The sequence below is a fragment of the Sminthopsis crassicaudata genome, chromosome 2, assembly GCF_048593235.1.
Source record: "Sminthopsis crassicaudata isolate SCR6 chromosome 2, ASM4859323v1, whole genome shotgun sequence".
NCBI classification, from domain to species: domain Eukaryota; kingdom Metazoa; phylum Chordata; class Mammalia; order Dasyuromorphia; family Dasyuridae; genus Sminthopsis; species Sminthopsis crassicaudata.
In genome coordinates this window covers 229,163,429-229,178,500 of record NC_133618.1, presented here as the reverse complement: position 1 = coordinate 229,178,500, position 15,072 = coordinate 229,163,429, and the positions used below count along the sequence as shown (strand labels likewise).

At 40.1% G+C, this 15,072-nt stretch overlaps 1 protein-coding gene across 15 annotated transcripts in view; it reads right to left on the bottom strand.

Moving 5' to 3' along the window:
- The window catches only part of CAMK2B (calcium/calmodulin dependent protein kinase II beta), a 281,883-nt gene that overhangs the window by 195,652 nt on the left and 71,159 nt on the right, over positions 1-15,072 (bottom strand). The gene's annotated exons all lie outside the window — the stretch shown is intronic.

Below are 15,072 nucleotides of genomic sequence, written 5' to 3'. Positions count from 1 at the left end.
GGGTTGTTGTGAAGGTCAAATGAGAATTTTCTTTATCTTTTATTACCTGGCTATTATCATGTAAGAGAGCTTAAAGGAAAGTCAGTGAGGGCTAGAATAGTCAGAATAGCTTTTTAGAGAGAAGACAGCACTTTTTGAAACAAAAGGGATTAGGCATAGGTGAGATACTTGGAAGCCCCAAGTTAGACTTCTAACCATCCTGAAATTTCACTTTAAAAAATGTCTGCATCCTAACTGGAACTAGGGCAGGGAGAAGGGACAGTGGGCAGAGCACTGGGCTTGGAATCAGAAAGAGTCTTCTTCCTGATCTCAAATTTAGCCCTATACTTCCTAGCTGTGTGACCCTGGGTAATTCACTTCACCCTGTTTGCTCCAGTTTTTTCATCTGTAAACCACTCCAGCATCTTTGCAAAGAAAACCCCAAATGAGGCCCTGAAGAGACACAACTAAAACAGCTTAGTAACAACAACAAAATAACTGGGACAACTGAAGAAAAGAAAAGCATTAACAAGAAGTTTGGCTCCCTTCTACAAAGTATTCCCAAATTCCCCTATTCTCACTTTAAAGTTCTGAAGTTCCCACAATGATTTTTCCTCATTCCATTTTGAATTCTGCCAATGTTGATCGAGAATTGTAATCAATACAAATCAGTAAATATTATTAAGCATCTGTTACATGCTGGTTATGCAAAGACATCTACCCCCCCTCAAAAAAACAAAAAACAAACTAAGAGCCAATCCCTGCCTCAAGGAGCTTACATTCTTGAAGAGGAAGGGAGATACAGCATGGCAGCCGTAAAGGCCATAAAGCAATCAATCAGCAAGTCCTACTATGTAGTCAGCCCTTTACTAGACAATGGACATAGGAAAATGAAACAATTTCTACCCTCAAAAATCTTATGTTCTCCGTATACAGCATCTGATGGACTTGTCTGTTTTTAACAATGAGGTAATTCAGGCCAATTCCAAAAGACTTGTGATGGAGAGAAATGGATGGACATCTGCATCCAAAAAAGAGGATGGTAGGGACTGAATGTAGATCACAACTTAGTATTTTCACTTTTTTGTTATTGTTTGCTTCATTTTTTTCTAATTTTTTTCCTTTTTTGATCTGATTTTTCTTGTGGAAATTTATATAGAAGAATTGTATATGTTTAACATACAGGATTACTTGCTAATGAGGGGGTGGGGAGAAAGGAGGGAGAAAAATTTGAAACACAATGTTTTGCAGGGGTGAATATTGAAAATTATCTTTGCATATATTTTGAAAATTAAAAAGCTGTTATTTAAAAAAAAGAAACGTTCTCTTGGTAGAGGGCATGGGGAGGGGTAACATGAGGAACAAAGAGACATCATTAACAATCTAGAGAAAAGCCAAGACTTTTCAACAAGAGATAGCACTTGAGTTGAGCCTTGAAGACAGAGGAAGGAGAAGAGGAAAAACATTCCAGGAGGAATGGGGAGAAGGTTGGGCACAGAGGTTGTAAAGTCAGATTATTTTGGTAAGAAGGGAAATAATGTGCTATGAACTTTGCTGAAACAAGACCAGGAAGGGTTTTATACCTCAAACCCAAAACTTCTATTTTAGAGGTAAAAGGAAGTCACTCCAGGTTTTTATATGGCGGAATGACAATTCCATAAAGAACCTTGTCTTTCTAAGATTAGGATTAAAGCCAGGTAACTGCTTTATAAAGACAATCCCCCCCTTTAACCCTAGGATAGGTAGGACTGAAGAGGAAGTGGTCACAGGTCAAGACCTCAACCTGGCAGATCCTAAATTGCCTTCTGAACCTTAGATTTTATCTAAGTAGATTCTAAGATTATAGAAACCTAAGAACTGTATTCAAACAAACATATTCAAACTAGTGTGTCCAAGAGAAAGTAAAAAAAAAAACATTCTGAGCCTCAATTTTCTCAACTGTAAAAATGAGGATAATAATATTGGTAGTCACCCTTTGATCCAGCAGTGTCACTATTGGATCTGTAGTCCAAAGAAATTATAAAAAAAAAAAAAAAAAAAGGAAAAGGACCCACATGTGCAAAAATGTTTGTAGCAGCTCTTTTTGTAGTGGAAAATAATCGGAAATTGAGTGGATGCCTATCAGTTGGGGAATGGCTGAATAAGTTATGATATATGAGTGTAATGGAATACTATTATTCTATAAGAAATGATAAACAGACTGATTTCAGAAAATCCTGAAAAAACTTACACGAAATGATGCTGAATGAAATGAACAGAATGAAAAAACAATAACAAGATTGTGTGATGATCAACTATGAAAGACTTAGTTCTTCTCAGCAATACAGTGATCTAAGACAATTCCAATAGACTTGGGATGGAAAATGCCATTACACATTCAGAGAAAGAACTATGGAGGCTGAATGTGGATCAAAGTATAGTAGTTTCATTTTTTGTTATTGTTGTTTGCTTTTTCTTTCTCATGTTTTTCCCCTTTTGTTCCGGTTTTTTTTGCACAATATGACTAATTTGGAAATATGTTTAAAATTATTGTACATGTATAACCTATATTGCTTGCTGTCTTGGGGAGGAAGGACATAAAGGAGGGAAGGAGAAAAAATTGGGAACTTGAAATCTTACAAAAATTAATGTTGAAAACTATCTTTACATATATTTGGAAAAATTGAGGGGGGGAAACAAAAATAAAATCATTAATACTCATGTATTAATGTAATGTATGTAATGTAAATTAGAGAAGTAAGCAATGAGTAGGATAGGACAAAGTGGGGAAGGTGGTGATTATCTTAAGTCACTGCTCCAACAGCCAAATTCAGTCAGTCAATAAGTATTTAAAGGAACCTAGAGTTCATCTAGAAAGATAACTTCATTTTATAGATATAGGAAATTGAGACCCAGAGGGGTAAAGTGACTCAACTAAAGTCACATGAGTTAAGTTCCCAGATTCCACCACCTGCTGGTTATAGGTCCCTTTTTTCATCCTCAGTCAAAATGAGGGGGTTGGACTCAGAGTCCTTTTCAGCTCTAAATTAGTAAATCATTCCATCTCCAATCTGAGATACTATGGATTAAGCCTGGTCCAAATGTTGCAAACAGTCACTAGAGGGCAGACAAAAGCCAGGGCAGATGGACAATCAGCTGCACATTCTGAGGAGAACCAAGGATTCCAGGTTAGAACAGAAGGATACTTTAGGGACACAATCATAAAAGATGAGGCAAAGACAGAACTCCATAGAACAGGGCTGGGGGACCACCAGAAAATATCAAAGTAAATAAATAGAAAAGCAGTACCCACCACAAGAGAACACAGTCAGGAGGTAGAAGACCCAATTCAATTACATTCAACACTTATTAGGCAGCTACTATGTACAAGTTGAGACTACTAAACTGAAAATGTTAGCGTTTCTGTCCTCATGAAATTTGCAACTAAACTGATGAGAAAAGAATTTGGAAAAATAAGTTTAATTCAAGGTAGGGTGTGATTTGGAATGAAGGAGAGGTTCAAAGTGAACTAGGAAATTTTGAGGAAAGAAAGATCACTTTTAGTTTGGGGACAAATTCCAGGGAGAAGATAAATAAAAGTTTACGGGGGGAGGAGACACCCAAGTTAAGTCTTAAAGAGGAAGGTAGATGGAAGGAAGGGAGGAAGGGAGGGAGGGAGGGAGGGAACAAAGAAAGGAAGGAGGGAGGGAAGGAGGAAAGGAAGGAGGGAGGGAAGGAGGAAGGAAGGAGGAAAGGAAGGAAGGGAGGAAGGGAGGGAGGGAGGAAAGGAAGGAAGGGAGGAAGGGAGGGAGGGAGGAAAGGAAGGAAGGGAGGAAGGGAGGGAGGAAAGAAAGGAAGAGAGGAAAGGAGGGAAGAAGGAAGGGAAGGAGAGAGGAAGGAGGGAGGGAGGAAGAAGGGAGGGAGGCAAGGGAGAGAGGGAGGGAGGGAGGGAGGAAGGAAGAAAAGAGGGAGGGAGGGATGGAGGGAGAGAAGGAGGGAGGAAGGAAGGAGGAAAAGAAGAAGGAAAAGGAGGAAGGGAAGGAGGAAAGGAAGGAAGGGAGGAAGGAGGAGGGAAAGAAAGGGGAAGAAAGGAAGGGAGGAAAGAAGGAAGGAAGGGAGGGAGGGAGGGAAGAAGAGAAGAAGGGAGGGAGGGAAAAAAGGAGGGAGGAAGAGAAGAAGGGAGGGAGGGAGGAAGGGAGGGAAGGAGGGAGGGAAGAAGGATGATGGAAAAACAAAGGATGTTAATACTAATTTATCTTAAAAATATAGGGTTGGGGAGAGAAAAAGCTGATTACAGGCAGAAGGTTTTAAATTTAAAGCACAAAGAACTAAGGGAGCAGTAAGGGGAAGAAGAAGAGACTCTGGATTAACCAGCTCCAGCCCAGGTGACGCTTTTATTATGAAAGAACAACAAGACATGGGGTCATGTAGTCTAGATTAGCCTAGAGTGAAGCACAGAACTGAATAGCCCTGAGTCGGATTCCTGTAAGCTGTCTACAGCACTAAGAACCTAACTGGAAATCCCCTCGGAGGCATGTGAAAGAGCACCTGTTGGCATCACTCTGTCCATCTGCCCATCTGTCTGTCTTTTCAGCCTCAGGCACTGACAGGCCCTGTCTGGGCCAATAACCAAAGACAGCTCATACGTAGCCAGCACATGACTCCTCACAAGCAGAGAAGGCTTAATCTGGAATGAACTCTGACCCACAAACTCCATTGGGCATCCTCTGGACCCCGAAAAATCAGCAGGAGAAGAGAGCTGGGCCTGCCTTCATCTGCTTAGAGTCTAACTAGGGGACAGAGATTGGGATACATGGAATAAGTCTAGTATGATGTAAGGGCTGGGAAATTTCCCCTACTGAAGGGAAATTCCCGTTGAGGGAAGGCAGGACAATTGTATTCGAGTATTTCCAAGACTGCTGTGCACAAAAAGGATTAGATTTGTTGCCTTTGGTTCTGGTTTGGCAGAAAACAAAACAAAACTCAGAAGATGATGAGTTCCCCCTCTGAGCTGGGACAGGAAGACCCCTGGTTGCAGGGATGTAGAGGGTTTCTAGTTCAGAAACTTGTTTGGACTCGGTGGCCTAGGAAGCTTCTTCCAATTATGATATAATCGCCAGGTTGGTAGTGCCAATTAAAAATCTACAGGAAGTCCCTGCTCCCTCCCCTGCCAAACATCTATGATATCATTAATAGCCAAATCTAATGGCTTTTTTTTTTTAGTCTTCCTTCTTGACTACTTAGCAGCACTTACAATGGAGACCACTTTTCTTCCCAATACCCTCTCCTCTCTGGATTTTTATGATATAATTTCTGTCTTGATTCTTGTCTCTTTTCCCGGACCATCATTTGAAGCATATCCTCATGCTGCTTAACTATGCTTAACATTACAGCCTTGTCCTGGGCCCTCTTGCCTCCTCTCTTCTCCCTATGTTCGTTCTCACCAGTCCCCTAGGATTTAACTATCCTCTCCATGCTATTGACTCCCAAATATATGTATTTAGAGCCCTAGTATTTTTTCTGAGTCCCAGTCTCACATAACCAAGTACTTATTTCAAATTGCATATCTCATAATCATGCCAAATTCAATATGTTGAAAATTGAACTCATTATCTTTCTCCCCACAACCCTTCCCTATTATTCACGGTCAAGGGTAGAAAGGTTTCAATTTCAGTGTCATTCTCCACCCCTCACTCACTCTTACTCATTACACCTATTCAATCAGTAATCAACTCATCTTTCTATTCCACAATACATCCCATATACATCTCTCTCTCTCTCTCTCTCTCTCTCTCTCTCTCTCTCTCTCTCTCTCTCTCTCTCTCTCTCTCTCTCTCTCTCTCTCTCTCTCTCTCTCTCTCCCACTTATACAACCATCACTTTGGTTGAATGACCCCATCCTTTCTCAGCTAGATTATTGCAATATCTTTTCACTTAGACTATCTGCCTCAAGTCTCTCCACATTACAATCCATTCTCCATAGAGCAGCCAAAGTGACTTTCCTGAAGTGGGGGTATCCCTCCATGCTCAATAAACTCCAGTGGCTGCTGATTATTTCCACAATCAAATATAAAGTCTTTCGTCAGCCATATACATTTCTTCACAACTTAGCTCCTTCTCTCTTCTCTACATACCCTCAGCTGACTGATGCCCATAATCACCTGGTTCCTATTCTTCACAAACGATCCTCCATCTCTCATTTATGTATCTTTTCCCTGGCTGCCCCACATGTGGAATGGGACAACTTCCCATCTGCCTTCAGAATCCCTAACTTCCTCCAGAATTCAGCTCACATGCCCTTACAGAAAGTCTTTCTTTCTTGGTTAGAGACTGAGTCAGCGGTTAGAGGCTTCTTCTCTTAAGTTATTTTCCATCTACTCTTTATGTATTTTCATGTATCTATTTGTCTGTGTCTTGTCTCCCCCATTAAAACATGAATTCCTTCAATACAGAAACTGTTTCTGTATGTCTTTCTCTTTCCTCAGCTTTGCTACCACCTCAATTGAGACCCATATAATCTCTTGCCTGGGCTATTGCAATAGCTTCCTAATTGGTTTACCCCGCTTCAAGTACCTTCCCATTCCAATCCATCTTCTACATGATAGTTACTGGAAAAGGAAATTTCGTTGAGGAGGTCATTTGAATTGAGCCTTGAAGGAAATAAGCATTCTAAGAAACAAGGATGAAGATTGCATTATAGAGTTGGGGAATGATTTATACAGATCACTGAGGTGGGAAATAGGATGTGGAACTCAGAGAGAGTTAGTTCTCTGTTGTGGTGGGAATGAAGAGGAAGGGAAGAAGAGTAGTATGAAACAAGGATGAAGAGGTGGGCTGGAGTCTGACTGTAGCACTACACAAATCCAGCTGCTGCTGCTGCTGCTGCTGCTTGGTAGGTGTGTGGAAGATGGATTACAGAAGAGAATAATCGGAATCAAAGGAGACTATTATAATATTCTGAGTGACAGGTGATAAAGGTGTGAACAAGGGTTATAGCCATGAGGAAGGAGAGAAGGGGATGGATACATGAGATCTTAGGAAAATAAAATTGACAATATTTAATTACACCTAGATACAGAATACGAGGGACAGGAAAGAGTCAAGGATGATTCTGATATTACAAACCCAGATACCTGGGAAGATGGTAGAAGTATGGATGTGGGGGTGGGGGTTTGGGTAGGAGGAGAGAGAGGGAACACTTATTTCATTTGTGTTCAGTTTGAGGTGCCAATGGGACATCATCTTGTAGGCAATTATTGAGGTGGACCTGGAGACTGATGTAGAAATAGATATCTGAGAGTCTTCTGCAAGGAGATGAAACTTAAATTCATAGGAACCAAGTGAAAAACCATAGAATGAGAAGAGAACAGGCCCCAGAACAGAATCCTGGCAGACCACTTTTACAGGTTGGGCGATGGGTAACTGAAAACAACAAAAGAGACTGAGAAGAAACTATCCTCCTGAGTTCAAGTCTGGCCTCAGACACTTACTAGCAACATGACCTTGGCCAAGTCACTTAATTTATTTCCTAAAGAACAAAATACTAACTCCTTATCTTGGCATTCACCCTTCACAGTCTGAATCTAATCTACATTTCCTTCCTTATTTCATGGTGACTCCTTTCCTATATTCTATATTTTAACTAACATAGACTACTCACTATTTCCTGATTTCATTCTAACTTCTCTAGCCTTATAACTTAGACCTTGCAGTTCTAAATCCATGATCTAAATCTATGATCTACAACACATGCAATTGTCCATTCCTAAAACAGATTCTTTCCCCAATCCCAAACTCCAACTCTTGACAGATTTTCTCTCCTGGCTTTAAAGATATGAAGCTTGGAAACTATTTAGTTATACATTTATAAATCCTCAACTTCTACAAAGAAGGCAAGATCTCTTTTTCAGGGCCAAACTTTAGCATTGCAATTATATAGTATTCAGGTTTTTGTTGCAATAATCATTATCATTCTATCCATATTTGTTGTCATGGTCTTTGGGTGGAAAGTTTGCTTGTTTTTACTTGTTTCATTTTGCATCCATTCATATAGATCTTTCCATGCTTATCTATATCCTCTATACAGCACACTGCTTCCATGTACCATTATTTCTCAACTCATCATGTATCCATTTCTCAAGCAATAGACATCAATTTTGTTTCAGCTTCTTCCTACTACAAAAAATACTGTTAGATATATCCTGATGAGAAGAGGAGACTTTAAAGAAGAGGAGACTTTAAAAGGACCTGATATCTGAATCCAAATCTTGAAAAGGCTATGATGTGAAAAGTAACTCCTTCAGTTTATCCTAGAGAATAGATCTAGGAGCAATGAACTTAAGTTGCAGAGGCTAAAATATACATTTTATATAAGGAGAAGTTTTCTAATCATACTGGACAATAGCAACAACAAAATACTAGTTTTCTGGTCATACCCATAAAATTAGTTGAACTATATAATATTTTTATATCAATATCAAATATGACTTCACATTTTGTCTCTTACCCAACTATGCTACAGGAATCAAATTTAGATTTTTAAAATCATCTTGGCCAAGCTAAACTATATTTACTTGACTCACCTATATATATATATATACTTGATGATATATATATATCTTGTATATATATATATACTTGATGATATATATATATACTTGACTCACATATATATATATATATATATAGCTGATATATTTAATTTCATTGCATAACCAATTGACCATCCTTTCTCTGTGTCTAGCAGTAATTAGCCAGTATGTTTGAATTCCTATTGACTTTGTACTACTTGTCTATTGTTGAGGTTACTGGAGAAAAGATGAGATACTCATCAGTCTGGGAAGAAATCCAAGAGTATGAACCCAAAAAATGAACTTCAAGTGACATGTTACATCCCATAATTTTATAATAAGATTGGAGATGCAGACACTTTTCTGATAATTTTCTGCCTTGTAGTTTCCTCCAAAAAAGGTTTTTGGTATCTTTCAAAAATATTTTCATTTCATGTACAAATCCTCCTTTTCAATGCATTGCATCTTAAAATGTATGTGTTAACAAAAAAAATTCATAATAAATTTATTGGGTTTGTTGTTAAAAATTTAAAAATAAAAAAATTATTTTCATGTTAAAAAAAAAAGATATAACCTGATGAAAGAGACTTGCTTTCTATCCTGATTTCCATGTAGTATGCCTAGCAGTAGTTTCTCTAGGTCAAAGAATATGGGCATTTTAACGGCTTTCTTCTCTTAGTTTAAAATTGTTTCCCAGAATAACTGGATCAATTTATGGTTCCACCAACAGTTTGTCAGTGTGCCTATCTTTCCACAACCCTTCCAACATTAACTATTCCTATATTTTATCATCTTTGTCAAGTAATAGATGTGAAATGAAACCTCAGAGCTATTCTGATTTGCATTTCTCTTATTATTAATGTCTTGAAATAATCCCTTCTATAGTTGCTCTTCATGTAACTTGTAACTCTTCTTTGAGAAATCATTGGGCATATCTCAAGAACTATTTTTCATTTTGTCTTTGTATCCCTAGCACCTAGCACACTTGCCTTGCACATGGCATGCATTTATTAAACGGCTGTGGAATTGATTTGCATTATGGAGTGTTACATTCTTTTAAAATCCCCAAAGAATTAAGAGTCTGGTTCTGCATATGGTACTTCAAGATTCTGTGCTAGGGCATAAAAAAAAGTCATATGAAAGCCTAGAGATCTCCAGAACATAAACTTTCTGAGGAAAGAAAAATATATATTCACTCTGGGCACAACAGGGTGGCAGAAGACCTCTATGGTTAGCAGCAAGGAATACTCATTTTCCTTAAAAATATGGGAAAAAAAGGGAGTTTGACTACAATAATGTGAAAAGGAAACAACAGTAAAAGACAGCTGAACTCCAGAATAACTGAATGAAATTTTGGTTCCTCATCTCAGAGGAAAACTGAGGCCTAAAGTGTGCAGAATATTGACAATAATGTCCTATCTGGTTGCCCTACCCCTTGGTTCTTTGGGATATACTCTCCCTCCAAAAAGCCCTCCCTTGTTGGAGGAGATATGTAAATGGAAATGAAAAAAATAACAAAAGGTGCCAATAAACAAAGGAAGGGAAAAGAAGATAGGGAACAACCAATGTTTATCAACCAAAGACCAGGGAAAATAAATTGATTGGCCACTGACACGTTAGAATAACTCAAGAGAAACAATGAAACCTGCCAAAAATATAATGGAAACTGGTTGTGATAAAACTGGCAAAAGCCTAAATTATACAGGCTATTTGTCACAATGGCTAGCTCTTCCCCAGAGTTCCAAACCCCCTATGCACAACCACCAATGTCCACATGTACACCGTGACCTCCTCTGGTTGTATGTAATGGTGAAATGCCACTGTACCTTGGACCAGGGCCTGTGACTCAATGTTCCTCCCCCATCACTGACTACAGGAGGATTCCCCTAAGAAAAGACTAGCCCTCAGAAGCCTCCACCCCCAAAGCACTCAAAAGCACTTCATGGACTCAAAAATAGTATCCTAGGAACAGGCAGGAACTCAAAGACCCTATGGGCCCCTGACCTGGAATAAACATCCAGAATTCATACCATATTGGAAAAAAAAACAGGTCACCAGCAACTGTAGGAACAGTGTTCCTTGGGTAATGTGTTCTTTCTCCCAATAACCAAGAGGCACATTGTTCTGAAGAATCTCAGCACCCCAAGGTCACCAGAACCCAGCAGTGACAACACACCAACCAAATAATATATGAGACTTGTTCTATTCATTTTTTAATAGGTAGGCACAACCTGCTGGGCTCTCCCTATCATCAGCTCAGGTCAGGTGCATGGTCCTTCTTCCCTACACAGCTATGGCTGACAGTTGTGGTTGTGGGAATGGTCTACACATCTGCAGCATCCAGGTGCTCCGGGGTATCAGGTGCAGTCTCTGTGATTCACGAATATACTCAGCAACACTGATAACATTTCTAATGGTGCTCTTGTCATCTGGGAGCTGCTGGATCATTCCAGACCAGCCAGGTCTTGGTAATGTCCATCACAAGACAATTGTTGATCATCCCACAAATGAGGGTTAAGATGGCTGTTAATCTGCAGAGGAGCCTGTACAGAGTAACTGTGACAAGACACATCCTTGTGAAAAAAAAAAGTGACTATCAAATTTTTACTCTTTGGAAATATTCTCATTCGATGACATTCTTAAACTTTAGACCTCAGCAGCCATCTAGTCTAACACCTTTTTTATAAAAGAGGAGGAGACAGAAACCCAGAGAAGCTGTCATCCATCTGAAATCATGCAGATAATGAGCAACCAAGCTGGGATTTGAATCTGGGTCCTCTGGCTTCAACCCCAGGATTGTTCCCCACCATCACAAGCTTAGGAGCTTAGGGAGCAAGGCAATAACCATATTTTCAAAATCTAGGCACAGCAAAAAGAGCAGGCAGCATCTCAGCTATTCACCTATATGGGTCATTAGTAAGAGAGGTTCTAAGAAGCTGGGTAGTGAGTGGGTGTGAGGAAATAGAGCCAATGAAAGTACTTGCCTCTTAGGAGTCTGACACCACATAAGAGCAATGAGCTATATTTTAAGAGGACTTCAGTTCTAAAAGGACTTGGATAGCCCATTCCAATCATGAGGGATTTGGAAAATTAAATACTATCCATTTAAAAAGAAAACTCCTTTGTGGTTACCCAATCTCTAATGATATCAGCAATAATAACTGGCATTTCTATGTTGCTATAAGTACTTTTACTTATTTTTTTTTCATTTCAGCTTCATAACAGCCACATATGAGACAGTTATTATCACCCTCATTTTAAAGATGAGGAAACTGAGGCCCAGATTAATGAAGTGATTTACCAATGGTCACATGGCTAGTAAACTAAAGAATACACAGAATCATAAGAATATGTCCAATCCTCACTTCTTAACAGATAAGGAAGCTGAGGCACAGTGAACTTAACCAACTTACCCATGGTCATACAGTTAAGAGTGTGAGCCTAGAAATGAACTCACATATTTCTAATTCCTAAACCAACATTCCTTCCATTATACCACAATGTGCCTCCCTTTCTTCACCAAAAAAAAATTATATTTTATAAAAATTTAATTTAAATAAATAAAAATTTATTAAAAGTTTAAATAACTCTGCAGTTATTATCATCCTCATTTTATAAATGGCAAAATGAGGCTCAGGGAAGTGAAATGACTGATCCAGAGCAAAGTATTAATGAAGATCTTCCTTACTACAGATCTATCTCTGTAGCCACGACCTGTACATGGTCTCTCAATAACAATAAAACAGAACCAAAAGAGGAGGAGAAGAAGGTGAGAAAAGAAATCCATTTACCTCTATTAGCTAGACTAACCTGAAATCTAAAATTCTTTCCTTTCTCTAATCAGCTAGACGAACGAAGTGGTCCTCAAATTTTTTAAATAGGGGCCAGTTCATTGTCCCTCAGACTGTGGGAGGGCCGGACTATAGTAAAAACAAAAACTCACACTCTGTCTCCACCCCTCAGTTCATTTGCCACAACCCAGCGGGCCGCATCTGGCCCTCGGGCAGTACTTTGAGAACCCCTGAGCTAGAGGGAGGTGGCCCAGGGCCAACATGAGTCCTCAGGCTTTCTCACCATACCTGGCATCTGCTTGACCCCACAGGGAGTACAATGACCTCTGCTCAGGCTTCACAACTGCTGCCCAGTCAGGCTCCTGAGAGTTTTGAGACAAGCCCTGTGAAGCTGGTGGCTTTTGTTGTTCATTCTCAAATACTCATTACAGGTTCCGATATAGCCCCTAATTACATCCTGCCTCAGCATGTCATGTGCTGCTGCCTTTTCCTCCACCCGGCCCCACAAGCTCCTCTGCATTGTGCAGTTGCTGAAAACTATATCCACAAACTGCTCAAATCCCATCTCAGTGCTAGCCAGACAGATCCTTCCAATCAAGGCATGGCTAGTGCCTTTGCCAGCACTGATTCCGATGATTTTTTATTTTATTTTCAGATACCTTGCAAAGAGATGGAATTTCCACTGTTGAATTTTTCTTTTGATTGAGGGTGGAGGTGGCAGAGTATATTTCTGGAGAGATTCTACAGAGTAATAATCTGAAATGTTATGGACAACTCAGGCCAGGTCCACTAGCTAAACAGACCAAGACCAATGAGGAGAGAAAGGAAGGTAGAAAAGGGAAGAGAGGAATGAAGAAAAGAGAAAGAAAAGGGGATAAAGGAATGAGGTACAGATAGCATGTATATGTGTATATGTGTGTTTGTGGGAGGAGGGGAAAGAAAGGGGAGAGAGAAAAACAGAGAAACTGAGACAGAGATTAAAGAGGAAAGATAGAGAGAAAAAGAGAGAGAAAAGAAAGATATTGAGATTGAAGAGGAAAGAGACAGATTGTGATAGGCAGAAAAAGATAAAGACAGAGATTACAGAGAGAGAAACTGAGACAGACTAGAGAGCCAGACTGAAGAAGGAAGAAGGGGGAGGGGGAGAGCATTCTTTTCCCCCTCTTATCCTGTCTCCCTTTCCCGTTCTGTCTGTCCCTTTCTCTCCCTCTTTTTTTTTTTTTTTTTTTTTTTTTTTTTTTCCATTCATCTTGGCATCAAGGAAAGAGAAGCCAGTAGCTTTGGGATGGGCAGGTAGTCTCAGTCTTTTACTCTCTAAAGTTTTCTTTTCTTTTTGACTGGACATTGCTATAGGGAATTCTTCCCCTCCCCACCCTGGGCTGGAGTTAAGTAACTTGCCCAGGGTCACACAACTAGGAAGTGTTAAGTGTCTGAAACAAATTTGAACTCGGGTCCTTCTGAATTCAAGGCTGGTGCTCTATCCACTGCGCCACCTAGCTGCCCCGCTATAGGGAATTCTTAATGAAGGGCCCAGACTGGCACCTGCTTTACAACTTAGTCATGTCTTTGCAACTTGCAAACTTAGAGGGTTCCCAGGGCTACTAAGATAAGTGACTTGCCCAGGATTACCCAGCTAGTATTTGCCAAAAGTAGGATTTGATCCAAGTCTTCACCACTTCCAGGCTAGCTCTTCATCTAAACTTCAAAAATAGAATGAATTCTGCTTTTGGTTTATCTAATCCAGAAACAGCAAAGGTAGGCAGCAGCCATTTTTTCTCTCTTCCTATGTTTTCTCTTGTGTCTCCCTGTTTCCCTCTCACTCTGCTGCCCCTCCTCTCTATCCCCTTTCTGGTTTTCCTCTCATTTTCTTTCTTCCTTCACTTCTTTTTTTTTCTTCCTTGGTCTCCTTTCTCTCCTCTCATTCTCTGTTATATCTTTCTTTTCTCCATTTTTATCTTCCTTCCTCCTCTTCTACCTCTTTGTCTCTTTCTCCTTGCACCATTCCCCTCTCTCCCCCTTTTCTCTCCCACTCTCCTCATTCATTTTTTTCCTTCTTCTTTTCTTTACTCCCCTTTCTCTGTCCCCTTCTTTCTCTCTATCCCTTTTCTCCTTCTGCCTATGTCTGACTGGTTTTCTTTTCCACCATCTCCCTCTGTCTCTCTTTCTCTCCTCTTCTCTCTCTCCTCTCCACATCCCCCTTCTCCTGTTTGGTCCTGAATCTCCTTAGTGGGATCCCAGCAGGAGTAATGCTTCAGCTGCTCTTCTCTACACACGTTGCCATGGAACCTCATGGAGCTCAATTGCTTCCCAGTTGTATGGATAGCAGAAATGTTTAATTAAGAGAGGTACCTCCTTCTGAAAGGCTTCAATACAGCCTGTTTGTTCCCTTTGGCAGCCTGAATATAGGTATCATTGATCATGGATTTCTTTTTCAGTTATTGAGTTGCTGGACCTCTCAACATACCTAGTACTTACTGCTACTGAGATTCATTCTTAATCAATCTCTCTCTCTCTTTCTCCCCTTTGTCTTTTTTCTCCTCCCCCTTCTCTTTTTCTCTGCCTCTCCCCTCCCCCACTAGCAATCCCTTCTCACCCTCCCTCTTTGTCTCTTTCCTCCTTAGCCCCCACCTCTCCCCATCCCCATCTCCCCTCCCCCTCCTTTCTTTTCCTTTCCTTGTTTCTCCCCTCCCCCACTTACAACACCGTCTCTCCTTGCCCATTTGAATTTCTCCCCTTCACCTATCCCCTCTCCC